The 17,346-nt window shown below is 40.0% G+C and overlaps 1 long non-coding RNA gene across 3 annotated transcripts; it reads right to left on the minus strand.

The window, feature by feature from the left end:
* Positions 1 to 307: 307 nt before the first annotated feature.
* On the minus strand, positions 308 to 5,959 carry LOC311094017. 3 transcript variants are annotated; one of them, XR_014608511.1, is made up of 7 exons: positions 5,169 to 5,959; positions 4,887 to 4,914; positions 4,489 to 4,734; positions 4,294 to 4,380; positions 3,937 to 4,100; positions 1,585 to 1,679; positions 308 to 1,063 (listed from the first exon to the last, which is right to left on the minus strand). It is a non-coding gene; the product is annotated as an uncharacterized lncRNA (long non-coding RNA). The 3 variants fall into 3 exon arrangements; XR_014608512.1 differs by lacking the exon at positions 1,585 to 1,679 and having other exon boundaries at positions 309 to 1,063; XR_014608513.1 differs by lacking the exon at positions 4,294 to 4,380 and having other exon boundaries at positions 310 to 1,063.
* Between the last annotated feature and the right edge of the window lie 11,387 nt (positions 5,960 to 17,346).

Consider the following 17,346-nt stretch of genomic DNA (forward strand, 5'->3'; position numbering starts at 1 on the left):
CATATATGTCGCATATATGTATACATGCATATATGTCGCATATATGTATACAATATGTCGCATATATGTATACATGCATATATGTACTTATTTCTAAAGTACATACTTTCACATATATTAGGGATACAAATCTTATATCTGAATGCCTTGAAATTAAATGCCTATAGTTGGAGATTTTGTCTATTGTGTGAATACTAAATATAGTATTTTAATACAATAATGCAGTGTTTTCTTTGTCATTTTTGACAAATACATCCACAAAGTACCATAACCATATGCCACAGCTTTAAAAATGCATCAGTATCACATGCATGTACACTGTAAAACTTTTCACTGTAAATTTACAGTTAAATACTGGCAGCTGGGTTGCCATCCACATACTGTATTTTTACAACACTACTACAGTAAACAGCATTTACAGTACTCCACTGTAATTACCAAATACAGTATATACCACATTTTACATTATTAAACTTGTCGACAGCAATAAATTGTATTTTTACAGGGAATACTGCTTTTATTATTACATAATTAAAATATTATACTTTAAGGTTTCATAAGAGTAGTCACACTAGGAAAAAGAAAAACATTTTCTGGGTTTTAAAACATTTATTTAGTTAAAATGCCATCTGTGAACATGTTGGCTGAATTACTTTTTAAACATAAAATGCAATTTTAACACTTAACAACAAACAGGTAACAGTTAGCACTTAATTAAAGGAATAGTTCACCCAAAATTTTAAATTAGCTCATGATTTACTCACCCTCAAGTCATCCTAGGTGTATATGACATTATTCTTTCAGACGAATACAATCAGAGTTCTATTAAAAAATGTCCTGGCTCTTCCAAGCTTTATAACGACAGTGAAATGCTGTTTCTTTTTTGAAGTCCATAAAAGTGCAAACGAAATCCCATCCAAAGTCTGCAAGGTTTCGCAGAAGTGAGGACACCTGTAGGCTTACAGTGGTGTTCTTGTTTTGCACAACTTGGCCAGTTTTCTTTGAAGTTACTTGTCCTTTCTTTGTTTTTGATCCACATTCAGGATTGATGTCAAGAAAGTGTCTAAAAGGCAGAAAAAAACAACAATTAAATATTATTAACTGAGTGTATATATTTTGACAAAGAGAGACAGCACAAAAGCTGTCTAAAACTGAACAACATGAAAAAAAAATTAAAAATGCAATGTTGGATGTTGTGATCAATAACTGATATTTTTTCTGCCCTGGTAAAATACATCAACTCAATGTGTCTGTTTACATGCACACTGTCAACTAACTAAATTTTTGGAAGTGGGGTTGTCAGATTTAAAGTTTTATTCTACAACTTTTGTCTACTCATCACCCAGCTCATTAACAATATCATGCCCTCATCCGGTGCCATCAGAGTATCAGTGGAAAGGCAGTCTTTAGACTCTCCGTTTATATAGAGCACACACTGCCAGAATCCAGCCCAAACCTTTGTGACAGAAGTAATTTAACTTAATTGCAAGCCTTGCAATGTTTATTGCATATATGACAACATGATTTACCAGACTAAAATGCATGTTTGCACCCAAAAATTTAAATTCTGTCATTATTACTCACCCTCAAGACTTTTGTTCATCTTCGGGACACAAATGAAGATATTTTTGATGAAATCTGATAGTTTTGTCCTTCCATTGATATCAATATCATTGCAACTGTCAAAGCCCAGAAAAGTGGTAAAAACATTGGTAAATATATAGCTACAGTGGTTCAACCTAAATATTATGAAGCAGGGTTTCTGCACATTTTTTAAAGTCAAATTTAAGGCTTTTTAAGACCTTTTTAAGACCCGAAGAAATCAAAATTAATACCATGCATTAGGGGTGTGCAATATTGACAAAATATGTCTTGATCGATATTTTCAAAGTTTTCTTGATAATAATTAGATAACATTTTACTGATTGTGTTTCTGTGCTTGGTGCCATGGCTTATTTAGGCCTGTTGACAGCTGACTGACAAAGATATTCATATTTTTCATATTCTATGCAGTGGTCAGTTTACAGCAGTGACAGAAATTAACATTTTTTATTAAGGGGTAATATTTGCCACCTTAAATTGATTTCAAGGGGCATTTTCACCTATATATGGACATTTGTAGATGTTTCAACAAGATATCTTTCACATCTACTGCAGTCAGATTCACCCGTGTTCACTCTGAAGGAATCACTCACATGGCTGGGCACTTGTATGACACATCAAGGATGTTAAGAGGCTAAAAGCAGGTTTAAAACTTGAAGTCAACAGGGTGCAAATTTTAAAAAGAGGATAACACGGTGTAGGCAACACCGATTTTTGTCGTTGTTCTCTGTATTGACAGCACTCCAAATTTACAAAAAAATGAGCTCAATGTTAAAATTGACCGGAGTTCTCCTTTAAGGTTGCACTAATTACATGGATTATTTAAACAATGTTTTTACTAGCTTTCTGGGCCTTAAAAGTTGCAAAGACGTTGCTGTCTATGGGTGGTTCAGAAACCTCTCAGATTTCATCAAAAATATCTTAATTTGTGTTCTGAAGATGAACGAAGGTCTTCCAGGTTTGGAACGACATGAGGGTGAGTAATTAATGACAGAATTTTCACTAATCCTTCAACTGAAAACAACTTGCACTGACATATCTTAAAATATATGACTGCCACTGTTTTATCTCAAGATGCACACCAGTAATGTTTTTTTTTTTTAATGATACATTATTATAAAAGCTGCTTAAATACCCTAATTTTATTAAGGCCTAGACCTGGCTTAAGCTAAGCCCTGTATGGAAACCAGGGCCATATTGTTCATACCAGTAGTCAACATAATAAACACTGTCAAGTCAAGGTTAGTGACACAATTCAGTCTAATATATATATATATATATATATATACATACATACATACATACATATATATATATATATATATATATATATATTAGGGATGGGACTTTTTCTCGACAAAACGACCGACATTCGACACATGCTCCACTCGACAAAAAAAATTGAGTGTCGACATGTCGAGGGGGCGGGGCTTGTGGGATTTCCAAAATGCATTTTATTTATTTTTTGGCTTTTAATTTATTACATTTCCTATTCAAATACACATCATAAAGTGCCACTTTTCCCATAATGAAATAAAACATTTTAAATAAAACAATCAATTTTTTCTAAATGGGATCGCCACTTGACCGTTGACCCCACTTCTCCCGGAAAGACGCGCGCGCGCACTCGTAGACCAGAGCAAGATAGCGAAAGCAGAACGCCATCAAAGCGCTGTGTGCTCGGGTTTTGGAAGTCAATGTCACCAAAGAAGTGTGTTTTTGTATGCCAGGGCAAGACAACCCTGCACAGATTCCCAAAGAACCCAGCGTTAAGTGGACCAGTGGATGGAGTTGTTTTTTCAGAGCATCAACGGAGCTGTGTAAGACTGTTTGTTCCCTGCATTTTGACGATGATTGTTTTATAAACAAAGCCCAGATCGACGGATTTGCAGATCGTCTAATGCGGATCGAGCAGTCACAATGATAAAGGTTCGCGATCGCATTCGGTGAGTAAACTGCTTAAAAAAAATGTCTCTGTGTGTTGTTAGCTCGGTTAGCACAGCTATAGCATACCGCCCACACGGCCCGCCTCCAGATGCTCGTTTTTTTGCGGAAAGACTCGGGACAGCCTATCTGTCTTTTATAAATATAATACAATTAAAGACTTTTTGGAGATATGAAGGATGCAATACTACTCTTTAGGTACTCAAGATTAACAGGAGATTGAGTGAAAATGAGCATTTCACCCCCCCTTTAAAAAGAAAAAGAAAAGAAAGGCCGACAATCCGACAAAAAGTCGACACATGGGCCTCGACAGTCGATTTCCCAAATCCCGTGTCGTTCCCATCCCTAATATATATATATATATGAATGGCAAATATGCCAATGACTAACCTCTGAACAAACTCAAGGTGCTGCCTCTTCCTGGTACTGCAAGCTGAAGTTATAGGAGGAGGCAAACAGCGCTGCCAGGCCAGGGATGAAGAGGCTGTGATCCTTTCCACACACACCTTGACCTTACAAACGTAATGTCCAGCACTGGTTGCTTAGAGATTGACCTGTAATGGAATAAAAAAATAAAAAAATAAATAATATTAATAATTAAAATTAACTACTGTGGGTTCCACTGTGGTTCGATGTAGTTGTCTATTCATAGTTCTATGAATTAAATTTTTCAACTAAAAATTAAAATTGGTTAGAATGCTAAAATGCACTGGCATATACTTTTGTTTGTTTTAAGCATAAACTCACTTAATTTTGACTTATTCTTTCAGAAAACAAGACAATTTTTACGTGTCTATTAAATGCTTCTTCATGTAAGAATTGTAGATATCTGGACTGGAAACAAAATAAAAACACTAATTAAGAAAAACATATTTTGCAGTGGGGTGAGTAAATGATGGCTTTTCATTTTAGGTTTCATCTACCCCTTTAATGTTTACATACCAGGAAATAAGTCGTGGACTTTCTGGCAAATGTAGATTGCTGGACATCAGCGATGCAAATTCCTGAAACAATTTTTAAAAAGGACAGCACAACCTTGATCAACAGAACCAAAACATAAAACATATTACAAATTAATGAGATTTGCTGAATAATCTCTACTTATCTGCTTGAAGGATAACACCGTCTAACTTCTTTGAATTAGGGAGTAGTTGTAGGACCATGGGATGGCAATCAGGAATAGGCCTACTACATTTGAAAACAGCATTAGGAACATGGATTTTCATGTGCTAGCAAAATTCTGACAACGATTCAAAAGCACGATCACAGAACTGACAGAATTTGACAGCATTTTTTTTACCACATAGACTATAACTGTAACACTACTTAAAAGCACTTACATTAACAATGGCCATCAGATTACAAAGCCTAAAACGAAAAAAATATATATCAAATGCACGTCATGCAAATAGCATTGTAAAGGTTGCCTATTATATGAAATGTCGAAGTTAACGTTACTTGGTAAACAGGTGGAACAGAGTCAGTGAATTGCTTGCGCGGCCACGGTAGTAAACCGCGTTCGCAAAATCAAACCAAATACGTGAAAACAATGTAGAAATGCTAACACACACACACACACACACACACACACACACAAAAAAAAAACTTATATATTGGCTTACCGTATCACTCAGTTGAACAATTCTCCATCTTCTCAAACTCTAAATCCCACTTATCGTCACGCGCAGGTTAGATTATTCAATGACAAATTCTTCCATCCGTCTTCAGGTAGCTGCTACCGTTAACGTCGTCCATTTTCTGCTGCGTCACAGGCAACTAATGTTTGAAACACGAACCGAACCGAACCTCCAAAAAGCTTTAAAATTGCTCACAGATTCGCAGACATTGTTTATCTTGATAACAGGAATGATTATTTGTTCAGTTGAATCCCGCTGACAAAACGAGTTTGCCTGTTGTAGCTGCCTAACGTTACTGTCTGCTCGCATGACGCGTCACATTTGAACTGAATTGAGCGCGAAAGAAATCAATCCCACAATGCAATGCCTTTTCAGTCAGTATGATGGTAACGAATTTATCAGGACGAAAACAGAAATGTGCTGTATATTTACAGCTGTTCTGTAAAAGATACAGCTTAATACTGTATTATGGAAATACAGTACAATTCTGTAAGAAATTCGTTGTAAATTTACAGTAAAGGGTTACAGTGTATGTTTACATACATTTATTAAATATGTTGAAAACAAATATGTATGTCACATATTTATAATTAATGTTGTCCATATATGCGAGAAACCAATACTATACTGTAATATATGCAGATATATGGTATCATATATGGATGAACTCAAATATTTTCTTCACATGTTTGGACACATAAATGTTCATATATGTTGCAGGCATATATTGTGTTCTCAGATAAGTCAAATATATGTATAGATATATGTTGCAGTCATATATTGTGTTCTCAGATAAGTCGAATATATGTATAGATATATGTTGCAGGCATATATTGTGTTCTCAGATAAGTCAAATATATGTATAGATATATGTTGCAGTCATATATTGTGTTCTCAGATAAGTCAAATATATGTATAGATATATGTTGCAGTCATATATTGTGTTCTCAGATAAGTCGAATATATGTATAGATAGCCTATAGATATATGTTGCAGGCATATATTGTGTTCTCAGATAAGTCGAATATATGTATAGATATATGTTGCAGGCATATATTGTGTTCTCAGATAAGTCGAATATATGTATAGATATATGTTGCAGGCATATATTGTGTTCTCAGATAAGTCGAATATATGTATAGATATATGTTGCAGGCATATATTGTGTTCTCAGATAAGTCGAATATATGTATAGATATATGTTGCAGGCATATATTGTGTTCTCAGATAAGTCAAATATATGTTGCAGTCATATATTGTGTTCTCAGATAAGTCAAATATATGTATAGATATATGTTGCAGTCATATATTGTGTTCTCAGATAAGTCAAATATATGTTGCAGTCATATATTGTGTTCTCAGATAAGTCAAATATATGTATAGATATATGTTGCAGGCATATATTGTGTTCTCATATAAGTCAAATATATGTATAGATATATGTCATGCTATTTAAAATATAAGTACATATATGGCCATATATTACATTTTTGTATGGGCTATTGTGTCTTTTTACAGTAAACGTTTTTGTGTATCACAAATCAATAACAGTTAATGAATTAGTTTAGCTTTTTACGCATTTGAAAATCAAGACATTGTTATTTTAGCATGAAAAACAAAAGGATTATAAATTAATACCTTACTTACATCGTATATGCTCTTTCCCACGACATAATTCCAAGTCTGACTGACTGAGGTGAGGAGCACATGGTGTTGAAAACAGCAAAAACTCCCGCGAATCCGCAGGGGGGGTTTTTTCCACCGGTAACTAATCTAAATTAAGCTGATTGGTTATTGCGTGATGAGCTCAACAGAAACGTGTGTGATTGGTTGTAATGCTCAACGCTGAAAAGTAATCTTTGCATGACACGTGATCATCTTAACTGTAATGCCGCAACACTTTCCATTTATTTTCACATTTTACTTCAATAGTGACAGTTGTAATAGATTAATGTTGATTGTTGTAGGGGATTATTATTTTATTATTTTACCCTTATCAAATATGCAGTTTTGTCCATTTTGGAGGGAGCAGGGCAATTGTGTCTAGCAATGCATCAAACTGTGTCTAGCAAATGTTTTTCAGAAGAAAATGGGACATGTCTGTGCGTGTGTGTGTGTCTTCAAACTAATTTAAACTTTAAACTAATTTAAACTGCAAAATGTACTTCATTTAAACGTATAAACTCTAAACGCTAAACTCAAAAACTCTAAGTGTGTGTGTGCGCGTTCGTCTGAGTGAATGTTAAGTGTGTGTTGTGTGTGAGTGAGTGCATGTGCGAGTGAGAGTTATCTATCTATCTATCTATCTATCTATCTACGTCTGTCTATCTATCTATCTATCTATCTATCTATCTATCTATCTATCTATCTATCTATCTATCTATCTATCTATCTATCACATTAATAGATTTCAGCTACTTTAAACTTTAAACTAATTTAAACTTCAAACTAATTTAAACTTCAAACTACTTTAAACTACTTTAAACTTTAAACTACTTTATACTACTTTAAAATACTTTAAAATACTTTAAACTTCAAACTAATTTAAACTAATTTAAACTACTTTAAAATACTTTAAACTACTTTAAAATACTTTAAACTTCAAACTAATTTAAACTTCAAACTTCTTCAAACTTTCTGGTCCGGCTTTCTCAAGCCAACTTAAAGTTTGTCTCGACGAACTTTTTAATCTAGTTAAGTTGGCTTGAGAGAGCCAACTTACTGAAATCCTATTTAAACTTATTATTAAGTTGGCTTGAGAGAGCCAACTTACTGAAATCCTATTTAAACTTATTAAGTTTGCTTGAGAGAGCCAACTTACTGAAATCCTATTTAAACTTATTATTAATATTATTATTAAGTTGGCTTGAGAGAGCCAACTTATTGAAATCCTATTTAAACTTATTAGTGGTGCTTGCTGAAAGCAAGGCATCACTATTGTTATTGCTCATACTTATTATTCTTTTTTTTATTAGTGGTGCTTTTTTGAAAGCATCACTATTGTTATTGCTCATACTTATTATTCTTATTAGTGGTGCTTGCTGAAAGCAAGGCATCACTATTGTTATTGCTCATACTTATTATTTTTAGTGGTGCTTGCTGAAAGCAAGGCATCACTATTGTTATTGCTCATACTTATTATTATTAGTGGTGCTTGCTGAAAGCAAGGCATCACTATTGTTATTGCTCATACTTATTATTAGTGGTGCTTGCTGAAAGCAAGGCATCACTATTGTTATTGCTCATACTTATTATTAGTGGTGCTTGCTGAAAGCAAGGCATCACTATTGTTCTCTTGCATACTTATTATTATTAGTGGTGCTTGCTGAAAGCAAGGCATCACTATTGTTATTGCTCATACTTATTAGTGGTGCTTGCTGAAAGCAAGGCATCACTATTGTTATTGCTCATACTTATTATTAGTGGTGCTTGCTGAAAGCAAGGCATCACTATTGTTATTGCTCATACTTATTAGTGGTGCTTGCTGAAAGCAAGGCATCACTATTGTTATTGCTCATACTTATTATTATTAGTGGTGCTTGCTGAAAGCAAGGCATCACTATTGTTATTGCTCATACTTATTAGTGGTGCTTGCTGAAAGCAAGGCATCACTATTGTTATTGCTCATACTTATTAGTGGTGCTTGCTGAAAGCAAGGCATCACTATTGTTATTGCTCATACTTATTAGTGGTGCTTGCTGAAAGCAAGGCATCACTATTGTTATTGCTCATACTTATTATTATTCTTTTTTTTATTAATGGTGCTTGCCAAAGGCAAGGCATCATTAGTGTTCTCTTGCATACTTATTAGTGGTGCTTGCTGAAAGCAAGGCATCACTATTGTTATTGCTCATACTTATTAGTGGTGCTTGCTGAAAGCAAGGCATCACTATTGTTATTGCTCATACTTATTATTATTAGTGGTGCTTGCTGAAAGCAAGGCATCACTATTGTTATTGCTCATACTTATTATTAGTGGTGCTTGCTGAAAGCAAGGCATCACTATTGTTATTGCTCATACTTATTATTCTTATTCTTTTTATTATTATTCCGGACAAAAGTTTGGCGCGTAATGCGCCCCGCACCGTTTGTCACAGACCCCTGAGTGAGGTGTCAAATCGACCAGCTCATTGAGGAGAGGTGTGCTATGACTTTTATAAGCGATCGGGGGGGCGGTGTTCGCCCCAGGGGCGAAAAAGCGGCCCAAAAAGTCCCATTGACTTAACATTGCGACGAACTTTGAGCACTCGTAGCTCTGAGCGAGGATTTCGGAGAAACGTGTGATTTGCCACATTTGAAGAGGCTGACAGGCTCTGTAAGAACATACCTCACAATGGGGTAAAAGTTGCACCCCTGGGGGGCAGGAGCATCCCAAAGTTTCCCATTGACTTACAATGGTGTAGGACGGCCCATGAAATGGGCCGTCCTACACATTGCATAGGGATTTTGTATTGAACGTAGCTCTGGATCACAGTGTCATAGAGACAAGGGGGCGGGCTCATTTTACACAGACGACCAATCAGTCTCTCAGGATCATTGTGAAGCTATCTTGTCACGCCATAGCAACCATTTAGAGCACCTTAGCAACAAGTCCCATAGACTTCCATTGAAAGAGATCAAAGGGATATCTCTGGACTGAATTGTCATAGAAACATGGGGGTGGTCTCAGTTGACTCAGGGAGGCAACCAGCCAATCATGAATCACCTCAACACTTCCTAGCCCCTCCCTAGCAACCAAACAGAGTACCCTAGCAACCAAAATCCAAAGAGGGATATCTTCCATTCTGAATGTCACAGAGGCATGGGAGTTGGTTTATATCATTCATAGTGACAAGAAGCCTTTGCAGTTTCATCATTGGCAGCTGCCAAGCAACTCCATAGCAACCAAACAGAGTACCCTAGCAACCATTTTACAAGACCTATTTCTCTGCATCAGAACATCGTATAGAGATGGGGGTTGGCTCTTTTGACTCATGCTAGCAAAGAGGAATTCCAACATGCTACACATGCTAGCTGTGAATAGCTACATGCTAATAGCGACTAGGTAAGTGCTAAATCATGCCAAGAAAATGCTAAGAACTCCAATAGTAATCATCTGTGACAACTACCAACCACTTAGTAACACCATAGTAACCACCCATAATACCTTAGCAACCGCCCTGAACACCATAGCAACTGCCTAGCAACTCCCTAGCAACCACCCAAAATACCCTACCAACCACCTAGCAACACCATAGCAACCACCCAGAACACCCTAGCAACTGCCTAGCAATGCCCTAGCAACCACCCAGAATACCCTAGCAACTGCCTAGCAACGCCCTAGCAACCACATAGAATACCCTAGCAACATCCTAGCAACCACCCAGAATACCCAAGCAACCGCCTAGCAACACCATAGCAACCACCCAGAATACCATAGCAACTGCCTAGCAACCATCCAGAATACCCTAGCAACCACCTAGTAACACCATAGCAACCACCCAGAATACCCTAGCAACTGCCTAGCAACGCCCTAGCAACCACTTAGAATACCCTAGCAACCGCCTAGCAACACCATAGCAACCACCCATAACACCCTAGCAACGCCCTAGCAACCACCCAGAATACCCTAGCAACCGCCTAGCAACACCATAGCAACCACCCAGAACACCCTAGCAACTGCCTAGCAACGCCCTAGCAACCACCAATAATACCCTAGCAACCGCCTAGCAACCACCCAGAATACCCTAGCAACCGCCTAGCAACACCATAGCAACCACCCAGAATACCCTAGCAACACCCTAGCAACCACCCAGAACACCCAGGCAACTGCCTAGCAACGTCCTAGCAACCACCCAGAATACCCTAGCAACCGCCTAGCAACACCATAGCAACCACCCAGAATACCCTAGCAACCGCCTAGCAACGCCTTAGCAACCACCAAGAATACCCTAGCAACCGCCTAGCAACGCCTTAGCAACCACCAAGAATACCCTAGCAACGCCCTAGCAACCACTCAGAATACCTTAGCAACCGCCTAGCAACACCATAGCAACCACCCAGAACACCCTAGCAACACCATAGCAACCACTCAGAACACCCTAGCAACGCCCTAGCAACCACCCAGAATACCCTAGCAACTGCCTAGCAACGCCCTAGCAACCACTCAGAATACCCTAGCAACCGCCTAGCAACACCATAGCAACCACCCAGAACACCCTAGCAACGCCCTAGCAACCGCCAAGAATACCCTAGCAACCGCCTAGCAACCACCCAGAATACCCTAGCAACCGCCTAGCAACGCCATAGCAACCACTCAGAACACCCTAGCAACTGCCTAGCAACGCCCTAGCAACCACCCAGAATACCCTAGCAACTGCCTAGCAACGCCCTAGCAACCACCAAGAATACCCTAGCAACCGCCTAGCATACCCCCAGAATACCCTAGCAACCGCCTAGCAACACCATAGCAACCACCCAGAATACCCTAGCAACCGCCTAGCAACTTCATAGCAACCACCCAGAACACCCTAGCAACTGTCTAGCAACCACCCAGAATACCCTAGCAACCGCCTAGCAACACCATAGCAACCACCCAGAATACTCTAGCAACTGCCTAGCAACGCCCTAGCAACCACCAATAACACCCTAGCAACCGCCTAGCAACCACCCAGAATACCCTAGCAACCGCCTAGCAACACCATAGCAACCACCCAGAACACCATAGCAACCACCCAGAACACCCTAGCAACCACCTAGCAAAGCCCTAGCAACCACACAGAACACCCTAGCAACCACCTGAACAACATGAATAAGCCATATCTCAGCACCAGAACATCGTACAGACATGGTTGTTGGCTCATATGCAATCATGTATAACACCCTAGCAACCGAGTGGCGAGTTTTGCCACTGCAAGCACCACTTCACATTTTCTTCAGGAAATGTACATTCTAGTTCTTCTTCTTATTATTATTATTCTGGACAAAGTTTGGCGCGTAACTCGCCCCGCACCGTTTGTCACAGACCCATGAATGAGATGTCAAATCGACCGGCTTATTGAGGAGAGGTGTGCTATGACTTTTATAAGCGATCGGGGGTGCGGTGTTCACCCCAGGGGCGAAAAAGCGGCCCAAAAAGTTCCATTGACTTAACATTGCAACGAACTTTGAGAACTCATAGCTCTGAGCGAGGATTTCGCAGAAACGTGTGATTTGCCACATTTGAAGAGGCTGACAGGCTCTGTAAGAACATACCTCACAATGGGGTAAAAGTTGCACCCCTGGGGGGCAGGAGCGTCCCAAAGTTGCCCCATTGACTTACTATGGGGAAGGAATGTCCCGTGGAACACACATGCTTTTCCTACTATGGTAAATTGCATAGGGATTTTGTAATGAACGTAGCTCTGGATCACAGTGTCATAGAGACAAGGGGGCGGGCTCATTTTACTCAGACGACCAATCAGTCTCTCAGGATCATTGTGAAGCTATCAAGCCACGCCCTAGCAACCATTTAGAGCACCTTAGCAACAAGTCCCATAGACTTCCATTGAAAGAGTTCAAAGGGATATCTCCGGACTGAATTGTCATAGAAACTTGAGGGTGGTCTCGTTTGACTTGGGGCAGCAAACAGCCAATCATGAATCACCTCAACTCTTCCTAGCCCCTCCCTAGCAACCATTGTCGAGCACCTTAGCAACCAAAATCCTAGAGGGATATCTTCCATTCTGAATGTCACAGAGGCATGGGAGTTGGTTTATATCATTCATAGTGACAAGAAGCCTTTGCAGTTTCATCATTGGCAGCTGTCAAGTAACTCCATAGCAACCAAACAGAGTACCCTAGCAACCAAATTCCAAAGAGGGATATCTTCTATTCTGAATGTCACAGAGGCATGGGAGCTGGTTTATACCATACATACTGACAAGCAGCCTTTGGAGATTCATCATTGGCAGCTGCCAAACCACTCCATAGCAACCAAACAGAGTACCCTAGCAACTATTTAGCAATACCTCTATCTCTGTATCAGAACATTGTATAGAGATGGGGGTTGGTTTATATCATTCATAGTGACAAGAAGCCTTTGGGGTTTCATGATTGGCAGCTGCCAAGCCACTCCCTAGCAACCAAACAGAGTTCCCTAGCAACCGTTTTGCAAGACCTATATCTCTGCATCAGAACATCGTATAGAGATGGGGGTTGGTTTATATCATTAATACTGACAAGAAGCCTTTGCAGTTTCATCATTAGCAACTGCCAATCAACTCCATAGCAACCAAACAGAGAACCCTAGCAACCAAAATCCAAAGAGGGATATCTTCCATTCTGAATGTCACAGAGGCATGGGAGTTGGATTATATCATTCATAGTGACAAGAAGCCTTTGCAGTTTCATCATTGGCAGCTGCCAAGCCACTCCCTAGCAACCATTGTCGATCACCTTACAACCAAAACCATAGAGGGATATCTTCCATTCTGAATGTCACAGAGGCATGGGAGTTGGTTTATATCATTCATACTGACAAGCAGACTTTGCAGTTTCATCATTGGCAGCTGTCAAGCAAATCCATAGCAACAAAACAGAGAACCCTAGCAACCAAAATACAAAGAGGGATATCTTCCATTCTGAAAGTCACAGAGGCATGGGAGTTGGTTTATATCATTCATAGTGACAAGAAGCCTTTGCAGTTTCATCATTGGCAGCTGTCAAGCAAATCCATAGCAACCAAACAGAGAACCCTAGCAACCAAAATCCAAAGAGGGATATCTTCCATTCTGAATGTCACAGAGGCATGGGAGTTGGTTTATATTATTCACAGTGACAAGAAGCCTTTGCAGTTTCATCATTGGCAGCTGCCAAGCAACTCCATGGCAACCAAACAGAGTACCCTAGCAACCAAAATCCAAAGAGGGATATCTTCCATTCTGAATGTCACAGAGGCATGGGATTTGGTTTGAATCATTCATACTGACAAGCAGCCTTTGGAGTTTCATGATTGGCAGCTGCCAAGCCACTCCTTAGCAACCAAACAGAGGACCCTAACAACCGTTTATCAAGACCCATGTCTCTGCATCAGAACATCGTATAGAGATGGGGGTTGGCTCTTTTGTTTTGGTTGGGAAACAGTCTGTAACTATCACCATGGTAACTGAATTCACACCCTAGCAACCGTTTAGAGCCACCTAGCAACCATACTGCAACATATAGAAGCCATATTTCAGCTCCACAACATCGTACAGACATGGTTGTTGGCTCGAATGCAATCATGTACAACACCCTAGCAACCAAGTGGAGAGTTTTGCCACTGCAAGCACCACTTCACATTTTCTTCAGGAAATGTACATTCTAGTTCTTCTTATTATTATTCCACACAAAGTTTGGCGCGTAACTCGCCCCGCACCGTTTGTCACAGACCCATGAATGAGGTGTCAAATCGACCGGCTCATTGAGGAGAGGTGTGCTATGACTTTTATAAGCGATCGGGGGTGCGGTGTTCGCCCCAGGGGCGAAAAAGCGGCCAAAAAAGTCCCATTGACTTAACATTGCGACGAACTTTGACCACACGTAGCTCTGAGCGAGGATTTCGCAGAAACGTGTGATTTGCCACATTTGAAGAGGCTGACAGGCTCTGTAAGAACATACCTCACAATGGGGTAAAAGTTGCACCCCTGGGGGGCAGGAGATGCCCAAAGTTGCCCCATTGACTTACTATGGGGAAGGAACGTCCCATGAAACACACATGCTTTTCCTACTATGGTAAATTGCATAGGGACTTTGTATTGAACGTAGCTCTGGATCACAGTGTCATAGAGACAAGGGGGAGGGCTCATTTTACTCAGACGACCAATCAGTCTCTCAGGATCATTGTGAAGCTATCAAGCCACGCCCTGGCAACCATTTAGAGCCCCTTAGCAACAAGTTCCATAGACTTCCATTGAAAGAGTTCAAAGAGATATCTCCAGACTGAATTGTCATAGAAACATGGGGGTGGTCTCATTTGACTCGGGGCAGCAAACAGCCAATCATGAATCACCTCAACACTTCCAAGCCCCTCCCTAGCAACCATTGTCGAGCACCTTAGCAACCAAAATCTAAAGAGGGATATCTTCCATTCTGAATGTCACAGAGGCATGGGAGTTGGTTTATATCATTCATAGTGACAAGAAGCCTTTGGAGTTTCATGATTGGCAGCTGACAAGCAACTCCCTAGCAACCAAACAGAGTACCGTAGCAACCAAAATCCAAAGAGGGATATCTTCCATTCTGAATGTCACAGAGGCATGGGAGTTGATTTATATCATTCATACTGACAAGAAGCCTTTGGAGTTTCATGATTGGCAGCTGACAAGCCACTCCCTAGCAACCAAACAGAGTACCGTAGCAACCAAAATCCAAAGAGGGATATCTTCCATTCTGAATGTCACAGAGGCAAGGGAGTTGGTTTATATCATTCATAGTGACAAGAAGCATTTGCAGTTTCATCATTGGCAGCTGCCAAGCCACTCCATAGCAACCAAACAGAGTACCCTAGCAACCAAAATCCAAAGAGGCATATCTTCCATTCTGAATGTCGTAGAGGCATGGGAGTTGGTTTATATCATTCATACTGACAAGCAGCCTTTGGAGTTTCATGATTGGCAGCTGATAAGCCACTCCCTAGCAACCAAACAGAGTACCCTAGCAACCAAAATCCAAAGAGGGATATCTTCCATTCTGAATGTCACAGAGGCATGGGAGTTGGTTTATATCATTCATACTGACAAGAAGCCTTTGGAAATTCATCATTGGCAGCTGCCAAACCACTCCATAGCAACCAAACAGAGTACCCTAGTAACCGTTTAGCAAAATGTATATCTCTGCATCAGAACATCGTATAGAGATGGGAGTTGGTTTATATCATTCATACTGACAAGAAGCCTTTGCAGTTTCATCATTAGTAGCTGCCAAGCAACTCCATAGCAACCAAACAGAGTACCCTAGCAACCATTTTACAAGACCTACATCTCTGCGTCAAAATATTGTATAGAGATGGGGGTTGGCTCATTAGTTTCAGTTGTAAAACAGTCTGTAAATATCACCATGGTAACTGTGTATTCACACCCTAGCAACCATTTAGAGACACCTAGCAACCATATTGCAACATATAGAAGCCATATTTCAGCTCCACAACATCGTACAGACATGGTTGTTGGCTCGAATGCAATCATGTACAACACCCTAGCAACCGAGTGGAGAGTTTTGCCACTGCAAGCACCACTTCACATTTTCTTCAGGAAATGTACATTCTAGTTATTATTAGTGGTGCTTGCTGAAAGCAAGGCATCACTATTGTTCTCTTGCATACTTATTAGTGGTGCTTGCTGAAAGCAAGGCATCACTATTGTTCTCTTGCATACTTATTATTATTATTCTTCTTATTATTCTGGACAAAGTTTGGCGCGTAACTCGCCCCGCACCATTTGTCTCAGACCCCTGAGTGAGGTGTCAAATCGACCGGCTCATTGAGGAGAGGTGTGGTATGACTTTTATAAGCGATCGGGGGTGCGGTGTTCACCCCAGGGGCGAAAAAGCGGCCAAAAAAGTCCCATTGACTTAACATTGCGACGAACTTTGACCACACGTAGCTCTGAGCGAGGATTTCGCAGTAACGTGTGATTTGCCACATTTGAAGAGGCTGACAGGCTCTGTAAGAACATACCTCACAATGGGGTAAAAGTTGCACCCCTGGGGGGCAGGAGATGCCCAAAGTTGCCCCATTGACTTACTATGGGGAAGGAACGTCCTGTGAAACACACATGCTTTTCCTACTATGGTAAATTGCATAGGGACTTTGTATTGAACATAGCTCTGGATCACAGTGTCATAGAGACAAGGGGGAGGGCTCATTTTACTCAGATGACCAATCAGTCTCTCAGGATCATTGTGAAGCTATCAAGCCACGCCCTAGCAACCATTTAGAGCCCCTTAGCAACAAGTTCCATAGACTTCCATTGAAAGAGTTCAAAGAGATATCTCCGGACTGAATTGTCATAGAAACATGGGGGTGGTCTCATTTGACTCGGGGCAGCAAACAGCCAATCATGAATCACCTCAACACTTCCAAGCCCCTCCCTAGCAACCATTGTCGAGCACCTTAGCAACCAAAATCCAAAGAGGGATATCTTCCATTCTGAATGTCACAGAGGCA

The sequence above is a fragment of the Abramis brama genome, assembly GCF_963993115.1.
Source record: "Abramis brama genome assembly, chromosome: 12".
Classification (NCBI taxonomy): Eukaryota; Metazoa; Chordata; class Actinopteri; order Cypriniformes; family Leuciscidae; genus Abramis; species Abramis brama.